Source organism: Canis lupus, chromosome 22, assembly GCF_048164855.1.
Source record: "Canis lupus baileyi chromosome 22, mCanLup2.hap1, whole genome shotgun sequence".
NCBI lineage: Eukaryota > Metazoa > Chordata > Mammalia > Carnivora > Canidae > Canis > Canis lupus.
The window spans coordinates 51885541-51900062 of record NC_132859.1 but is presented as its reverse complement, the minus strand read 5'-3'; the positions used below and the strand labels follow the sequence as shown (position 1 = coordinate 51900062).

At 38.3% G+C, this 14522-nt stretch overlaps 1 protein-coding gene and 1 long non-coding RNA gene across 11 annotated transcripts in view; one reads left to right on the top strand and one right to left on the bottom strand.

The window, feature by feature from the left end:
- Positions 1-14522, top strand: part of SYNDIG1 (synapse differentiation inducing 1) — a 187993-nt gene that overhangs the window by 48729 nt on the left and 124742 nt on the right. The gene's annotated exons all lie outside the window — the stretch shown is intronic.
- The window catches only part of LOC140614364 (uncharacterized), a 45569-nt gene that overhangs the window by 22782 nt on the left and 8265 nt on the right, over positions 1-14522 (bottom strand). For 3 of the 4 annotated variants that reach the window (XR_012015259.1, XR_012015262.1, XR_012015260.1), the window contains one exon: positions 9130-9284. This is a non-coding gene — a long non-coding RNA (uncharacterized lncRNA). Of the gene's footprint in view, positions 1-9129; positions 9288-14522 lie in introns of all 4 variants that reach the window. The other variant, XR_012015261.1, reaches the window with a different exon arrangement.

Genomic DNA, 14522 nt, shown 5'->3' with positions numbered 1-14522 from the left:
ATAGACACCACAGCATAGTGAGGCCAGGGCTTATTGAGGTGATCGAAATCCCAACACAGGACCTAAGAGGCTAGACCTTACCCTGTAGCACTTGAAGCAAGTTTTTAAGTGTGTGGATAGTAACATATAATTAAAAGTTTCACCATTTCTCAATGGCTTCCCTCTCTATATCCTGCTGAATGTCATGGCCCAGCCAGAAGCCAGCTTCAGAACAACATTGCTACAGGGAGATTATTTTTTTAACCAGTCCAGAATAAGTGCCCCAGCATGGCAGAAATAAAAGAGACCTATGATATAATCTTAATGCTGACCATGAAGCCTGGGGTATAATTTAGTCCCTCCATACCCTCAATTTATCCCATTGTTTCAATTTGCCACCACCTAGTTCCATTCATCAGTAACCTCCAGGAGGAGTTTTCCATCTAGGTTGATGCAGCTGTGGCTGGAAGCACACCTAGTGAGAGGTCTGTCTTCTAGACATCCCTATCTTTATCAGGTTTTGAGACCAAGGATACATGGAATAAGGTAAAGTGAAACCTTTACCCAAAACATGCCATGTGTCCAAACAGCACACTCTCATACCCAGAAAGAAAAAATGCAAGTGAAGTGGTACATCCAAGTCATCAGCAAACCAAGCCAGCTTTGAAAGAAAGAAATCTCTTTGAAGACCTGGAGAATGTGACAGCTGTCCTCCTGATGCCACTAGAGTGGCCAATGTCCTGGTATATAGTCACCCTTTTTCTCCTTGAAAGCTAGAGAAACGAGGTCTCAAACTATAAACTTTCCAAAATCCAAGTCTCTGGAAGTCACATAATATGAATACGCACCAGGAAAGGCCTTCATCTGGAAGCTGCAGTCTCAGTCTGGCCTTATTGCTGCAGAGGATCTGTGTCCAGCAATCCAGAAACTTTCCTCACCTAAACCAAAATGCCTGCTTTTTCATTCTGGCTTGTTTAAAGTCGGCTATGCTGTGATTTTCAGGGCAGTGGCTCTTCCTCAACTTACTGAGCCAAATGAGCATGGCCCACAGCAGACCACACAGTTCCCAGAACTGACAGAGATTGCACATTGTCACCCAGGTCTCATGGGAGGGGCAGATGCAAGTCTACCAAGCAAGGAGAACAGCTGGGTAGGGGGCGAGGCAGCCTGCAGCGTGGCCCCTCATCCAGTCCAGAGGAGAAATTGGGCTAATAGACCCTAGGACAAGAGTTTGTGTGTATGTGGCTTTCTTGAGAAATGACTCAGCAGAGAGTGGAAAAGTCAGCAAGAAAGGGAGAGCAATTGATAGCTCTATGTCCAGAGTCACCACCGGCACAGGTGAGTGGTAGCTGGGGTCAGTCTTGCTGGGTGAGTTCTAGGAGATGGAATAGGACCTCTTCAGAGTTCTGACACCTACAGTCCAGGCATGGTATATTTATTCTCCACCTCTTCGTCCACAGTGGCTGAGGCTGCTCCTAGGGGTACGGACTTCCTCCCGAGTTCACCAAGCATGTGGACCAAGACCAGTACCTTACATTGCCTGCAGTAGGGTACATCAGGGCAATGCTGTGGGGGGTGTGCTGAGAGTGTACAGGCAGGGACCATCAGCATCTACAACACCAGAAATGCCTCAACTTTTTTCAATTCATCATTTATATTCCCGAGTGGTTCTCGAGGGAGGAGCGAATGAATAATAGTATCACTTTACTCCTGGATGGTGAAAGCCCAGGCTTTTCTGGGAGATGCTGTTGGAGCTCACTGCTTAAGCTCTTCCTTTGCATGAAGGCCTATTCCTAGCCCATCTCTGGGCACCAGCAGGAATCCAAACCTTGCCATGGTTGGACTGGTGTGAGCATGGGGGCATAGGGGCCCAGAGGGATGCACCTCCAGGCCCACAAGGAAGTGCCTATTCAACACACAAGAGAGGTGTGAGTGAGGCTGTGGATTCCTCCTATGGCTTCTGAGGACTTCTCCAATGGAGAAAAGAGAGAGAGAAACATTAGCAGGTGTGAGCAGGTTACCTGCAGCCTGGCCAAGCCTTCTCCACCATCCTAACAGGAGAGAAGCAGTGTGCGCTGGCCTCTTTTGGCCGTCTCGCTCCTCCTTGTCCAAGATATGCTGTGGGCAGTTTGCCCAGAATGTGGATCCCACACAAGGAGCTCGTTGCCAAGAAAGTCCAGGTCGATGGTTAGAAGGTGCACTGTTCCCACAGATCCAAGAACCGCTAAGCAGGAGGTAAGTCAGCAGGCAGCTGTGCTCCCTCATAAGGACCTCAGCACCAAGGAGCCACTTGGGCACAAGTAGAGGGAAGGATCTGGATCTCCTCAGGGCACTTAATGTGTGCTTAAAAAAAACAGCAAAAAAGGAAAAAACTGCGGGAGAGGAGGAGGGGATAAAGAAAGGTGGGAGAAAGTGAAGACATTAACACAATAGTAACAATGGGTGAGTAGAAAGTTAAAATTAAGGGGGATAATATTTAAATGTCAGATAATTTAAAAGCTCTAATGAAGGAAAAGGTTTATGAAATAAAAGAGATTTAAAATAAATGTTAAAAAAAATCCATTGAACCAACAAAAGGGAAAACCCAGAAGTTAAAGATTGTAGACGGGATGAGCACTGGGTGTTATTCTGTATGTTGGCAAATTGAACACCAATAAAAAATAAATTTATCAATCAATAACTAAATAAATAAATAAATAAAATCTTAAAAAAATAAAGTAAAAGCAAAAACCAAATGAGGAAGTAAATGTTAAAACAAGACTAAGAATTAGGAACTAAATACATATAGTTCTTCAAAATAGTAAAAAAGGTATAGTTGCTCCGGCTCCCAGCCCACCTGCCCCACAGGCACACAGTGGAATAATTGTGAGAATTGAAGGAGGGAAGAAGTAAATAGATGAAGAAGTAAGGAGCCCAAAGATTAAATTAAGATTATTGCTATCAGGTCAATAAGAAATAAAAACTCAATTGTCCAGATGCCAAGTCCTGCAACAGAATGAATTCATAGTGATTTAAGAAACTAACAGAGTGTAAAAAGACCATAAATAAAATATATGAAGGGTTTCATTGGCTTGATGTGTAAATCTCTTTGGAGTATGTTTCCTGTATGATGTCCTTGGGTCCCCATAATTTTTGCAGAAACCCTGGTACAGACATCTGTCATTTAGAGTTTACAACCTGATGTTCTATAGGTATATTTTATTTATTTCCTAGACAGATTCAAGGGATGTGTGCACACACATGTGCACGTGTACACACACACACACACACACACTTCAATTGTCATTTTAAAATATAGATCCTAGTTTCTCTTGAACTCTATTCTTTTCTTCTCCCTCAACTTATTAAAGATGTATTCATTTATTTATTTTAGAGAGAGAGAGAGAAAGTGAGATAGAGGGAGAGTGAGAGAGAGCAGGGGGAGGGGCAAAGGGAGAGAGAGATCAAATCCGCAAGCAGATACCTTGGTTGAGCACAGAGCCTGACTCAAGGCTTGATCTCAGAACCGGAGATCATGACCTGAGCTGAAACCAAGAGTCAGCTTAACCAACTGAGCCACCCAGGCTCCCCTCTTCTTCCTCAACTTATTTAAAATGTATACTTTTTATATCATTAGATACTACTCTTAAAATTTTAATATGCATTCCTTAATGTACAAATTCCAGAGTTAATGCGATCAACATCCTTCTCCTTGAGAGTATAAGGATCCTAGAATCCACTTTCCATGTTAGATTTATTTATTTATTTATTTATTTATTTATTTATTTATTTATTCATTCATTCATTCATGAGAGACACACAGAGAGAGGCAGAGACACAGGCAAAGGGAGAAGCAGGCTCCATGCAGGGAGCCCAATGTGGGACTTGATCCCAGGACCCCGGGATCATGACCTGAGCCAAAGGCAGACACTCAACCACTGAGCCACCCAGGCATCCCTCCATGTTACATTACTGTTTACCATTTTAGTTCCTCATCACTTTTGTCAGTGCTAAAATTCATCATTATTATTGTCGCTCTTGTTGCTATTATTTTCTATAAGTGCTTATTAAAGATTACTCCTATTCCTCAATTGCCTTATATTTGCATCTAATTTCTGCCTTCTGTGTTGGATCTCCTCTGGTCCAGAGGACACATTTTAGTCGTCCTTTTAGTGGAGATCTCTCAGTGGTTTATTCTCTCAGTCTTTGGCCAAAGACTATTCTTATTGGTGAATTAATAGTTTAACTAGGTAGAGAATTCTAGGTTGAAAATGTTTTTTCTCTCCAGAACTTTGAAACTATTTTTGATTTTTGTGTAATTCATAGGGCTGTTGTTGAGAAATCTACTCTTGGTTTGCTTTTTTCCTGTAGGAAAACTATATATTTTTTCCCCAGATAAGATCATATTTTTATATAATTTTACTATGAGATCTATAGGTGTGGAATACCTTTTACTTAATTTGTATTTTGTGTTTCTGGACCTGCAAATTCACATCTTTCATTGGTTCTGATAAATTCTCAAATCTCTTTAGACATTGCCTCTTCCCCAATCTTAGTATTCTCTCATTCTGGAATCTCCAGTCTATTCTAGAGTTTCTACCAGTTGACTGAGGGACATTGCCATTTTTATCTTCCTACCTTTTAATTTATTTTATTTTATTTATTTATGAAAGGCACACAGTGAGAGAGAGAGAGAGAGGCAGAGACATAGGCAAAGGGAGAAGGAGGCTCCATGCACCGGGAGCCCGACATGGGATTCGATCCCGGGTCTCCAGGATCGCGCCCTAGGCCAAAGGCAGGTTCTAAACCGCTGCGCCACCCAGGGATCCCTCTTCCTACCTTTTAATCTGTCTTTCATGTTTTCCATCTTATGCTAAATTCCAGTTATCATTAATTCCACATTCCAGTTCATTAATTCCCTCACCAGATAGTACCTATTTGCTCATTTGCTTGCCCATCATCTTTTAAATTAAATATATATTTTTATTTCAGGACATTCCAAATTACCCTTGCCTCTTGATCATGTAGGGTTTTTTCCTATGTGGATTTAGTTCCTTCCTGTATTTCTTGAATATATTCAAAGAGATTTATTGTTACCTCCATCTTAGTGTTTATTATTTGAAGTTCTTGGGCGACTGCTCTATCTGCTGACTCAGGCTCATCATGGACTATTTCTTAGTAAACTTTAGATTTCCAAATTGTGACCATCTTCACCGGAACTCAAGCAGAAAATTCTGCTTGAGGATTCCCTGAGGTGCAGGTATTGTGGCACAGGTGCCCCCTGGAGATCACTGACTTGAGACCACTATTTCATGGTAGTTTCTCAGCTTATGGTTTCCTTATCATGCACAGTAAAATTCCAAACCCCAATGCCACGTGATATTGAGTTTCTAGCAGAGAACTTTTCCAGTCTCAGGCCAAGTGGACCAAGCTCTATTTTCTTCCTCATTGCACTGATGGGACAAAGTGAGCACTTTTACTGGATATGGTTGTCCTTTGGAGTTCCCATTTTTATGTGGGGTCTCAGGTCCTACTCTCTCTCTGAGGAAATCTAAAGACTGTCTCCTCTGTCTACATGATCACTAAAACCCAATGCATTTTGTTTTGTTTTGGTTTCTTGGGTTTGTTGCTGTTTTGTTTTTTAACCAAGACTGACCTCTCTCCCCCCAAGGATGCAGAAGCATCAGTTTGCATTTCAGGCTCTCGATTTCACTTCTCTTTAATTTTTGCCCCTGAATATTTCCCTACCTTTCTTGTGAGCTCATCTATGCCTTTAAAGGAATCTTTGCTGTGTTACATAACATGCTTAGATACTGTGTCGCAGGAGGGTTTCACATTGTATAGTAAGCCGCCATGATTAGAGCAGATTTCTCCTGAGAAATCCAAAGATCTGGCAACAACAGGTCTGTTTCAGCAGGACTGAAATAGGCTAGAACCTTCGGCGGGGGAGTGTGTTCTGTGTTCAGTCTCTAAGTTGGCGCTTGCAATATTATTCTCATCCCTGTGTTAGCATTTATAATCCAGCATTATATGGTGCCTCCTTTTTCTAACTTTGAGGTTCACTTCTGTCAAGGCTTACCAGCTGAAGACGAACAGGAGCACCTATAGTCAAATGAAATTGCTTATATTGAGCTACTGCAGCAAGTCAGATGGACAACATAGAATCTTGGGAGCATCCTCTGTAGGAAGGAGAAAGTTCTTAAAGGATTGAGGCTGTGCTAAATAATTCTCGGGAGCAATTGGGGAGGGAGCAGCCATGGGTGTGATATTGCGGAGAAACACATGGAGTTCAATAATTGGATATCTCAGTAACCTGTGTGCAGGAGGCAAAGGAACCAAGCAGAGCTGAGACCACCACTGGTAAGATGAGCACTTGCTCAGAAGTAAAGACTTTTGTAACTGCAGTAGGCTTCTTGCGCAGAAACATGGTTTGGGGGGGTTCTCCATGTTCTCTTGGAAATAGAGCATCGGCAATCAACAGGGCTGATCTTCAGTATTCTTACCTCTTGGGGGTGAACAATTTCTGTCAAAGAGAAATCCCTCATTCCAAATTCCTCAGTTCTTCTAAAGCTCCTTCAGCAGGAACAACTAGCTGCTTGTCCCTGCCCATGTCCCAGTCTCTGATTTCCTGCCGAGCTCTGATTCATAAGGGCCATAAAGCTGTCATATATATGACTCAACATATTCACTGCTTGAATATATCTCTTAACACTATGTTTTCCCTCTTTAAGGCCTAGTCCAGAGAACATTAAGGAATTCACCTATGAAAAGACCAGCTCCTATCTGTTGATAATGCAATGAAATCATCGAAGCAGCCAGGGGACCTGTGGTGAGGGCCATCTCCACCCCTTTCTCCTAAAGCCTTTATTTACCCTTCCAGGGTCCAAACACCCCAGTATGAACCAAGCCTGGCCCAGCAGGTTCTCTGGAGCATGTGCCTCATTCCAATTTGTGTTCCTTGACCTTCACTAGGTTTGTGAAAGCCATCACTGACAGGCAGAGAATAACTGAAGAGTAAATGGCCATGGGCATAAACTTGAAATATTAGCATAGGAGCACTTGGTTGAAATGTGACTCATTTTTTGTGTCAGAACTCTGATGAATTAATTTCAGCTACTGATTTTTCGTATGTGTTTCTCAGGCTGAGCTCGCCCTCTGTTTGGCATGAAATTTCAGGAAGCAGCCTGAGAGTTTATTATGCTAATTAATTGGAAGATAGACCGTGGATGCCACCTATGAGATTGTGCATTTATTTCTGAATCTTTGTAATAAAGGAATTGTGTTTCTATATTAAAGAAGCACTTAGTTATTAGAACACTGCAAGGTGATATCATTTTTAGTTTTTCTGCTTTTAGTTTATTTTAGCATATCTGAGGTTTAGTAAAACTGGCACATGGGAAATAGCAAATCATTCTACCATTTTGCTTTTTGTGGGTTCTTGGAATCTCAAGCTGCATCCTACGTATCTTAGTAGATGATTTTTGATGTGAATGATGGGATGGTCATGTCTTCACGTTGAGATTCACTTATGTGAACTTGGGAAGGTAAGAAGCATATTATTCTTGCGATTTCCTTTTTTACCCTTTCCCATGGAATAGATCCTAGCAACAACCATTCCCTATCCCAGTTCTGTGCTGTGTCTTAACTATTGACACAGAGAGATGGCCAAGTGGTTTCTTTGATCCTTTGATAGTTTATATTCCTCATGAAACTCTGATCTATGAGGAACCCTTGGTACATAGTGGATTCCTCTCTCCCTCTCCCCTGTCCCTCTTCCTCTCTTTTTCCTGCACACACAAACACACATACACCTGCCACCACACAAAACACGGAATATAATTGCTACAGATGACCCCTATTTAGTGACTAACTCACTTTCTAAGTAAATGTTACAGTCTGAGTTTCTCTCTTTTAGCTTATTTTCTCTTTAATATCATATTTCTCCAATTTTAACATGTACATTCCTTTCACATTTTAATATTTCTGAAATTCTGAAATAGAGATGTATCTTACCATCTACAGCTACTGAGACTTTATGAAATATGACAAGGTTTTCCTTGAGCATGCTTTTATGCGTATGGGTAAGTCTAAATTAATATTGGCTGTATGAAGCAATAATAAGTTATTACAGGGTTTAATTATATGTATTTAGTATAATTATAACTAACAATATTTTCTATATTATATATAATTTAAAATAAGGATAGTAGTGCTAAGTTGGAAGATTGTGATAAGAATTAACATGTTCAAAAAAAAAAGAATTAACATGTTCAAAGCTTCTTGTATTTTCCAGAAAATGGCAAAAGAGCCAATTTATTTATATTAAATTCAAATAAGTTCAAAGGTACCATATTTTATTGGCTTTTGAAGAAAGTGATTTTTTTATTGTGGTAAAATATATGTAACATAAAATTGACCATTTTAGCCATTTTAAAGTGTACAGTTCAGTGACACATGTGCATTCACATCATTGTACAACCATCACCACTGACCATCTCTTGAACTTTTTCATCATTTCAAACTGAAATTGTGTCCTCATTAAATAATAACTCCCCATTTCTCCCTTGCTCCATTTCCTGATGACCACCATTCTGTTTTCTGTTCTATAAATTTGATTATTCTGAATACCTCATGTAAGTGGAATCATGTAGTATTTGTTTTGTGTCTGGCTCATTTCACTTAGCATAATGTTTTCAAGGTTCATCCATATTGTAGCATGTGTCTTAGGGTCCTTCCTTTTTAAAGCTAAATAATATTCCATTGTATGGATATCTCTCATTTTGTTTATTCATTTATCTGTTGATAGGAAGTTGGGTAGCTTCCATCATGTGACTCTTATGAATAATGTTGCTATGAACAAGGTCTATAAGTATCTCTTTGAGACCCTGCTTTCTGTTATTTGGGGTATATACCCAGAAATAGAATTCCTGGATCTTAAGGAAATTTTATGCCTAATTTTTGAGGACTTGCCAGACTATTTTCCACAGGATCTGTGCCATTTTACATTTACATTTATATACCAGCAATACACTTCATTTCTCCATGATGAAATGATTTAAAAAATTATTTGCTTTGTATTTTTGTGTGTGGCTATTTTGGCTAGGATAAGAAAGGCATATAAAATATGAAGTATTATGCAAAAAAGAATAATGAAAATTCTAAACCTCTCACCTTGACTCTAACATACTCTTCCATATCCCCAACCTACTTCCCAGAGGCAACTCCTGTTCACCTTTTTCTTTTGACAGTTACTGCCATATCTTGACTGCCGTGTTCATCCAGTTACTTCTTGATCTGTTGACTTTGGATTCTGTCCAATGGGTTTCCTACTTTGACAGGATAGGAAACATTAGTATGTGGTTCACTAACACCACTGCCCATCTCCTCTGACATTTCGGTGTTGTATAATTGTGAGTTCTCCCATAGGTTCTATTATATGTTTAAGTGAACATCATTAAACTTCCATCTCCTGTCTTCCTACCAGACAGGATGAGGGTGGGGTGGCAGGCTTGTTAACTCTGCCTCCTTTGTTTCTGTTTGCCTTACCATTAAGGTTGGCTGTGTCCTCACTTTTACATTAGGATGAATGAGTCTAGCTTAGTGGCTATGAGTCAAACCCTAAAATCAGTCTTCCTGGAAATAAATCTGACTCTGCTGCTTACAGGGGGAAGACACTGAGCAAGTTACGTAGCTTCCTGGTGCCTCAGTTTGCACATCAGTGAAATGAACAGAACAGCAATAAATAACTTTTCAGGGTTATTTTGAAAATTAAACAAGGTAATCTTCATAAAGATGCACGGTGTTTAGCACTTAGGTGTCTGGTCAAAATGATGATGATGATGGTGACTTTGTTGGAACTCGTAACTTTTAAAATCTGTTTTTTAGTTATGTAGATTCCAAATCTTAAATTATTAAACAGTTATCATCATGATTCTATGAGTACTAGGATTGTAAACCCAAGTCATAGTGATGAAATTATATTTCTTTGATTCTGATTTCTGGTATTATGACCCTCCTGTACCAGAAGAAAAAAGATATTTTTCGTGTCTAGGTCAAGTGGATGTCTTTTGCTTTTACTTTGTATTTGGATCTATGGAACTCTTAAACAATTTTTCCGAATGTGAGTGTATATGTGTGTGTGTGTGTGTGTGTGTGTGTGTGTGCGTGTGTGTATGTGTTTTCTGGAGTTTCTAAATTACTTTCTTTCAACATTGAGGGAAGAAACTTGCACCTTCTTCCCAGCATAACTGTATCTTCCAGTTTTGCACCTATTTGGTCTTTCCTACTCAGAAGATGGCCTTTGGAAAGTCTACAGATTTGTCCTAAATTGGACAGACTGTTGATAGACACCTGCCATACAGAGGTTTCTTTTTATTCGTTTCTGGAGTTATTCACTGTGTATTTTATCCCTGATTTTCCACTTCCTTGGTGTCCACTATGTATTTTTCTCTGGAGTAAATTTGTAAGTTACTTATTTATGGAGAATGTGTGAAATGAATTTTCTGAGTGCTGAAAATATTTGTCGTTGATGTTTTGTTTCCTTTTTTAATTTTGTTCACAGTTGGATGATTGTTTGGTTGAGTGCATAACTTAACAGATTTTTCTGACAGCTCACAAGAAATTATTGGGTTGTCTTTCCAGCATGGGTTGTTGTAATGGAAAGTCCAATGTCAGCCTATATGCCTCTATGCCCTCAGCCACTAGCCACCTCCTTGCAGTCTGGGCTGTAGCTCCCTCTTCGGGTTTCCACTGACTTTCCTTCTTCAGCAGTTGGTGCAACTCAACATCTACTGTGGCTTTTTAAAATTCTTTATTTTGTTAAGTATTTATTACTGTTTTCCTTTCTATTAAAATCTTTTATGAACATCTTATTGAGGTCTTTAAGAGAAGGGAGAAAAATGATGTGTGCTCAGTGCTCCCTCTTGCAAAGAATCACGGCTCCTTTATGGATATGGTTTTGTCTCTCTGGTTAGTTTCATTGGAGGCTTGGTGTTATAGAAAAAACTTCTGACTTTGTTGATTCTCTGTGTTGTATATTTGCTTAGTATTTCACTAGTTTCTGCTCTTATCTTTATTACCATCTGTCATATATATTCTTTCCCTTTTATCTAATTTATATATTTGGATATCCACTCCTTTTTAGCCTTTATTTCCCTCATATATTCATTTAAGCCTACGTTTCTCTCTTGTACTGCTTCAGCTGCATCTATTGGTTTTGATATGTATTTTGTTTTTTTTTTTTAATTTTTTTATTTATTTATGATAGTCACACAGAGAGAGAGGCAGAGACACAGGCAGAGGGAGAAGCAGGCTCCATGCACCGGGAGCCCGAGGTGGGATTCCTCCCGGGTCTCCAGGATCGCGCCAAAGGCAGGCGCCAAACCGCTGTATTTTGTTTTAATACGTAGTTTTGCAGTATGATTCCAAATAATTTTACATTTTTTTTGTTTTTTTTTGTCCAGTATTAAGAAAGCATTTGTTTTTCAATTGCAAATGGATATGATTTTTATGAAATGTATTGACTTGTATATTAACTGTGTTGTGATTAGAGAAAGTGGTCTATAAGATAGTAATTATTTGAAATTTATTGGCACTTCATGGCCTACTACTTGATCAGTTTTTGGAAGGAAGGGAGGAAGGGTTGGTTGGACAGAAGAAGGGATGGAAAGAAAGATAAAGAGAAACAGAGAGAGAAAAAAAGAAAGAAACCAGGTGCCTAGAAGAATCTCTAGTCTCTAATTGTTAGATCCAGAGTTTTATAGGAGTTCATTTGCTGAAAATTATTACTGCTTGTTTTTTAAAAATATTCTATGTCTTTATTATTTTTGGTCTCTTTATTTCCTAATATAATTGAGAGAGTGTTTTGAAGTCTCTTGTTCTGCTGGTGAAGATATCACATAATTCTGTCAATTTTGTTTTGTTATGTATATACTATGATCCTAATGGATGATGTGCATGGAAGTTGAGAATTCAACCTAATGAATTGAACCTCTTACTATGTAGCAACTATGTAGTAACATTTTCTACTTAATATCTGCTTTGTTTTAGAATCATTAAACTCTGCTGGGTTCCTTATCTTTTGCTTAGGATTTTTTTTGTTGTTCTTGTACATGTATTTTCCATCCTTTTCCTTTCAGTGCTTCAGTGCACTTATGCTTTGGGCATGTCTCTTATAAATAACATATTTCTGGATATCATTTTAAATCCAGACTAAAAATTTATTTTAACTGGTGATTTTAATTAGTATTTGCCTAGTGTGAATCCAAATATATTTTACTTGTTGTTACCTTGTTTTTATTCACTTTTGTTGTGCTTTTTGTTTTCACTCTTAGTGATTTTTTTCTCTCTCCTGGTTTGAAATGTACATAACTATTTCAATTCATTTTGCACTTATCCTTGAAATTTATTCTTATATTTGATCTAAGTCGAAACATGAATATTTTAACATACTTCTGAAACATTTAAATGACCTTAGAATCACCCATGTGCTGATGGAGATACTATTTTTTTTACATAGTTTAACTATTTATTTATTTATTTATTTATTTATTTATTTATTTATTTATTTTTAGTTTAACTTTTTAAATAAACCTCACTATTGGAAGGGGCATATATAGTCATTATTTGTTTGAATTCACAAAGACATTATTGGTTTATTTGCTCATCAGTCTTTCCATCTTAAGCAGTGGGCCAGCATTATTTTTCTTCTATCTGCAGTGCATCCTTTAAAATTCCTTTGGCTTAAGTCTCTTGGGATTTTTTTAAGTCTATATTTAAATGTCTTATTTCATTTTGTGAAAGATAATTTTATTGTATACTGTTTTGAGCTAACAGGTAATTTCTCTCAATATAGTAAAGATCCTAGTCCATTGTGGCCTGGCTTCTATAATTGCTGGATGTCTGTCATTGCTGTGTAAATTATCTGCCCTTTACTTTTGACTGCATTTAGAATCACCTTTCAATATTGTGTTCATCAGTTTAAAGACAGCATGTCAGTGTGGAGTTTATCAGTAATTTTGTGTTTCTCCTCAGTTCTGAAAATTTCACAGGTGACATTCCTTCAAGTATTACTTCTCTTTTCCCCAAGATTCTTCTTTGTTTCTGGGACTCCTCATAGATGTAGCTTGAACTTTCTTATTCTAAACTCCATACTCTTAACAACCTATTTATATTACCTAATTCTTTTTGGCTTAATGATGCATTATGGATACAGACATATCTCATTTTATTGCTCTTCATGGATATTGCTTTTTTTTTTTTTTTTTTTTTACAAATTGATAGCTTGTGGCAACCCTGTGTAAAGCAAATCTATGGGCACCATTTTTCCAACATCATTTGTTCACTTCATGTCTCTGTGTCACATTTTGCTAATTCTCATACTATTCCAAACTTTTTCTTTATTACTTCTTCCTTTGAGCCAAAGCCTAATACAGAACAAGGCCCTAATTCTCTTTAATTCTGTGAAGGCTGAGAAAGATGAGGAAGCTGCAGAAGAAAAGTTTGAAGCTCATAGAGGTTGAGCTTATGAGGTTTAAGGAAAGAAGTTGTCTCCATGACATGACACTGCAAGGTAAAGCAGCAAGTGTTGCTGTAGAAGCTGCAGCAAGTTATCCAGAAGATCTCATGAAGATAATTAAAAATATGGGTACACTAATAATATATTTTCAATGCAGATTAAAACAATCTTTTATTGGAAGATGATGCCATCTAGGACTTTCATAGCTAGAGAAGAGAGGTCAATGCCTAGGCTTCAAAGCTTCAAAGCACAGGCTGACCATCTTGTTAGGGCTAATGCAGCTGGTAGCTGGTAACTTAAGTTGAAGCCAGTGATCATTTGCCATTCCAAAAATCCTAGGGCCCTTAAGAATTATGCTATGTCTACTCTGCCTGGACTGTCTAAATAAAACAACAAAGCTTGATGACATCGCATCTATTTACAACATGATTTATTTTAAGCATGCCATTGAGACCTACTGTTCAGAAACAAAAATTCATCTCAAAATATTATTGCTCATTGACAATGCACCTAACCACTCAAGACTTATTAAAATGAACAACAAGACTAATGTTTTCATGCCTGCTAAGACAACATCCTTGGATCAAGGAGTAATTTCAACTTTTAAGTTTTCTAATTTAAGAAATACTTCATTAGGCTCTAGCTGCCATAGATAGTGATCCTTCTGATGTATCTGGACAAAATAAATAGAAAACCTAGAAAGCCTTGACTGCTCTAGGTGCCACTAAGAACATTTGTGATTTATGGAAATATCAACATTATTAGGAGTTGGAAGAAGTTGATTCTAGCCCTCATGGATGACTTTGAGGGTTCTGAGACTTCAGTTGAGGAGGTCACTACAGACATGGTGTAAACAGCAAGAGAGCTAGAATCACAAGTGAAGACTGAAGATGGAGCTGAATTGATGCCATCTCATAAAACTTGAAGAGATAAAGAGTTGCTTCTTTTGGATGAACAAAGAAAGTTCTGCCTTGGGGTAGAATCTACTCCTGATGAAGAGGCTGTGAAGATTATTGAAATGACAATAAAGGATTTAAAATATTATGTA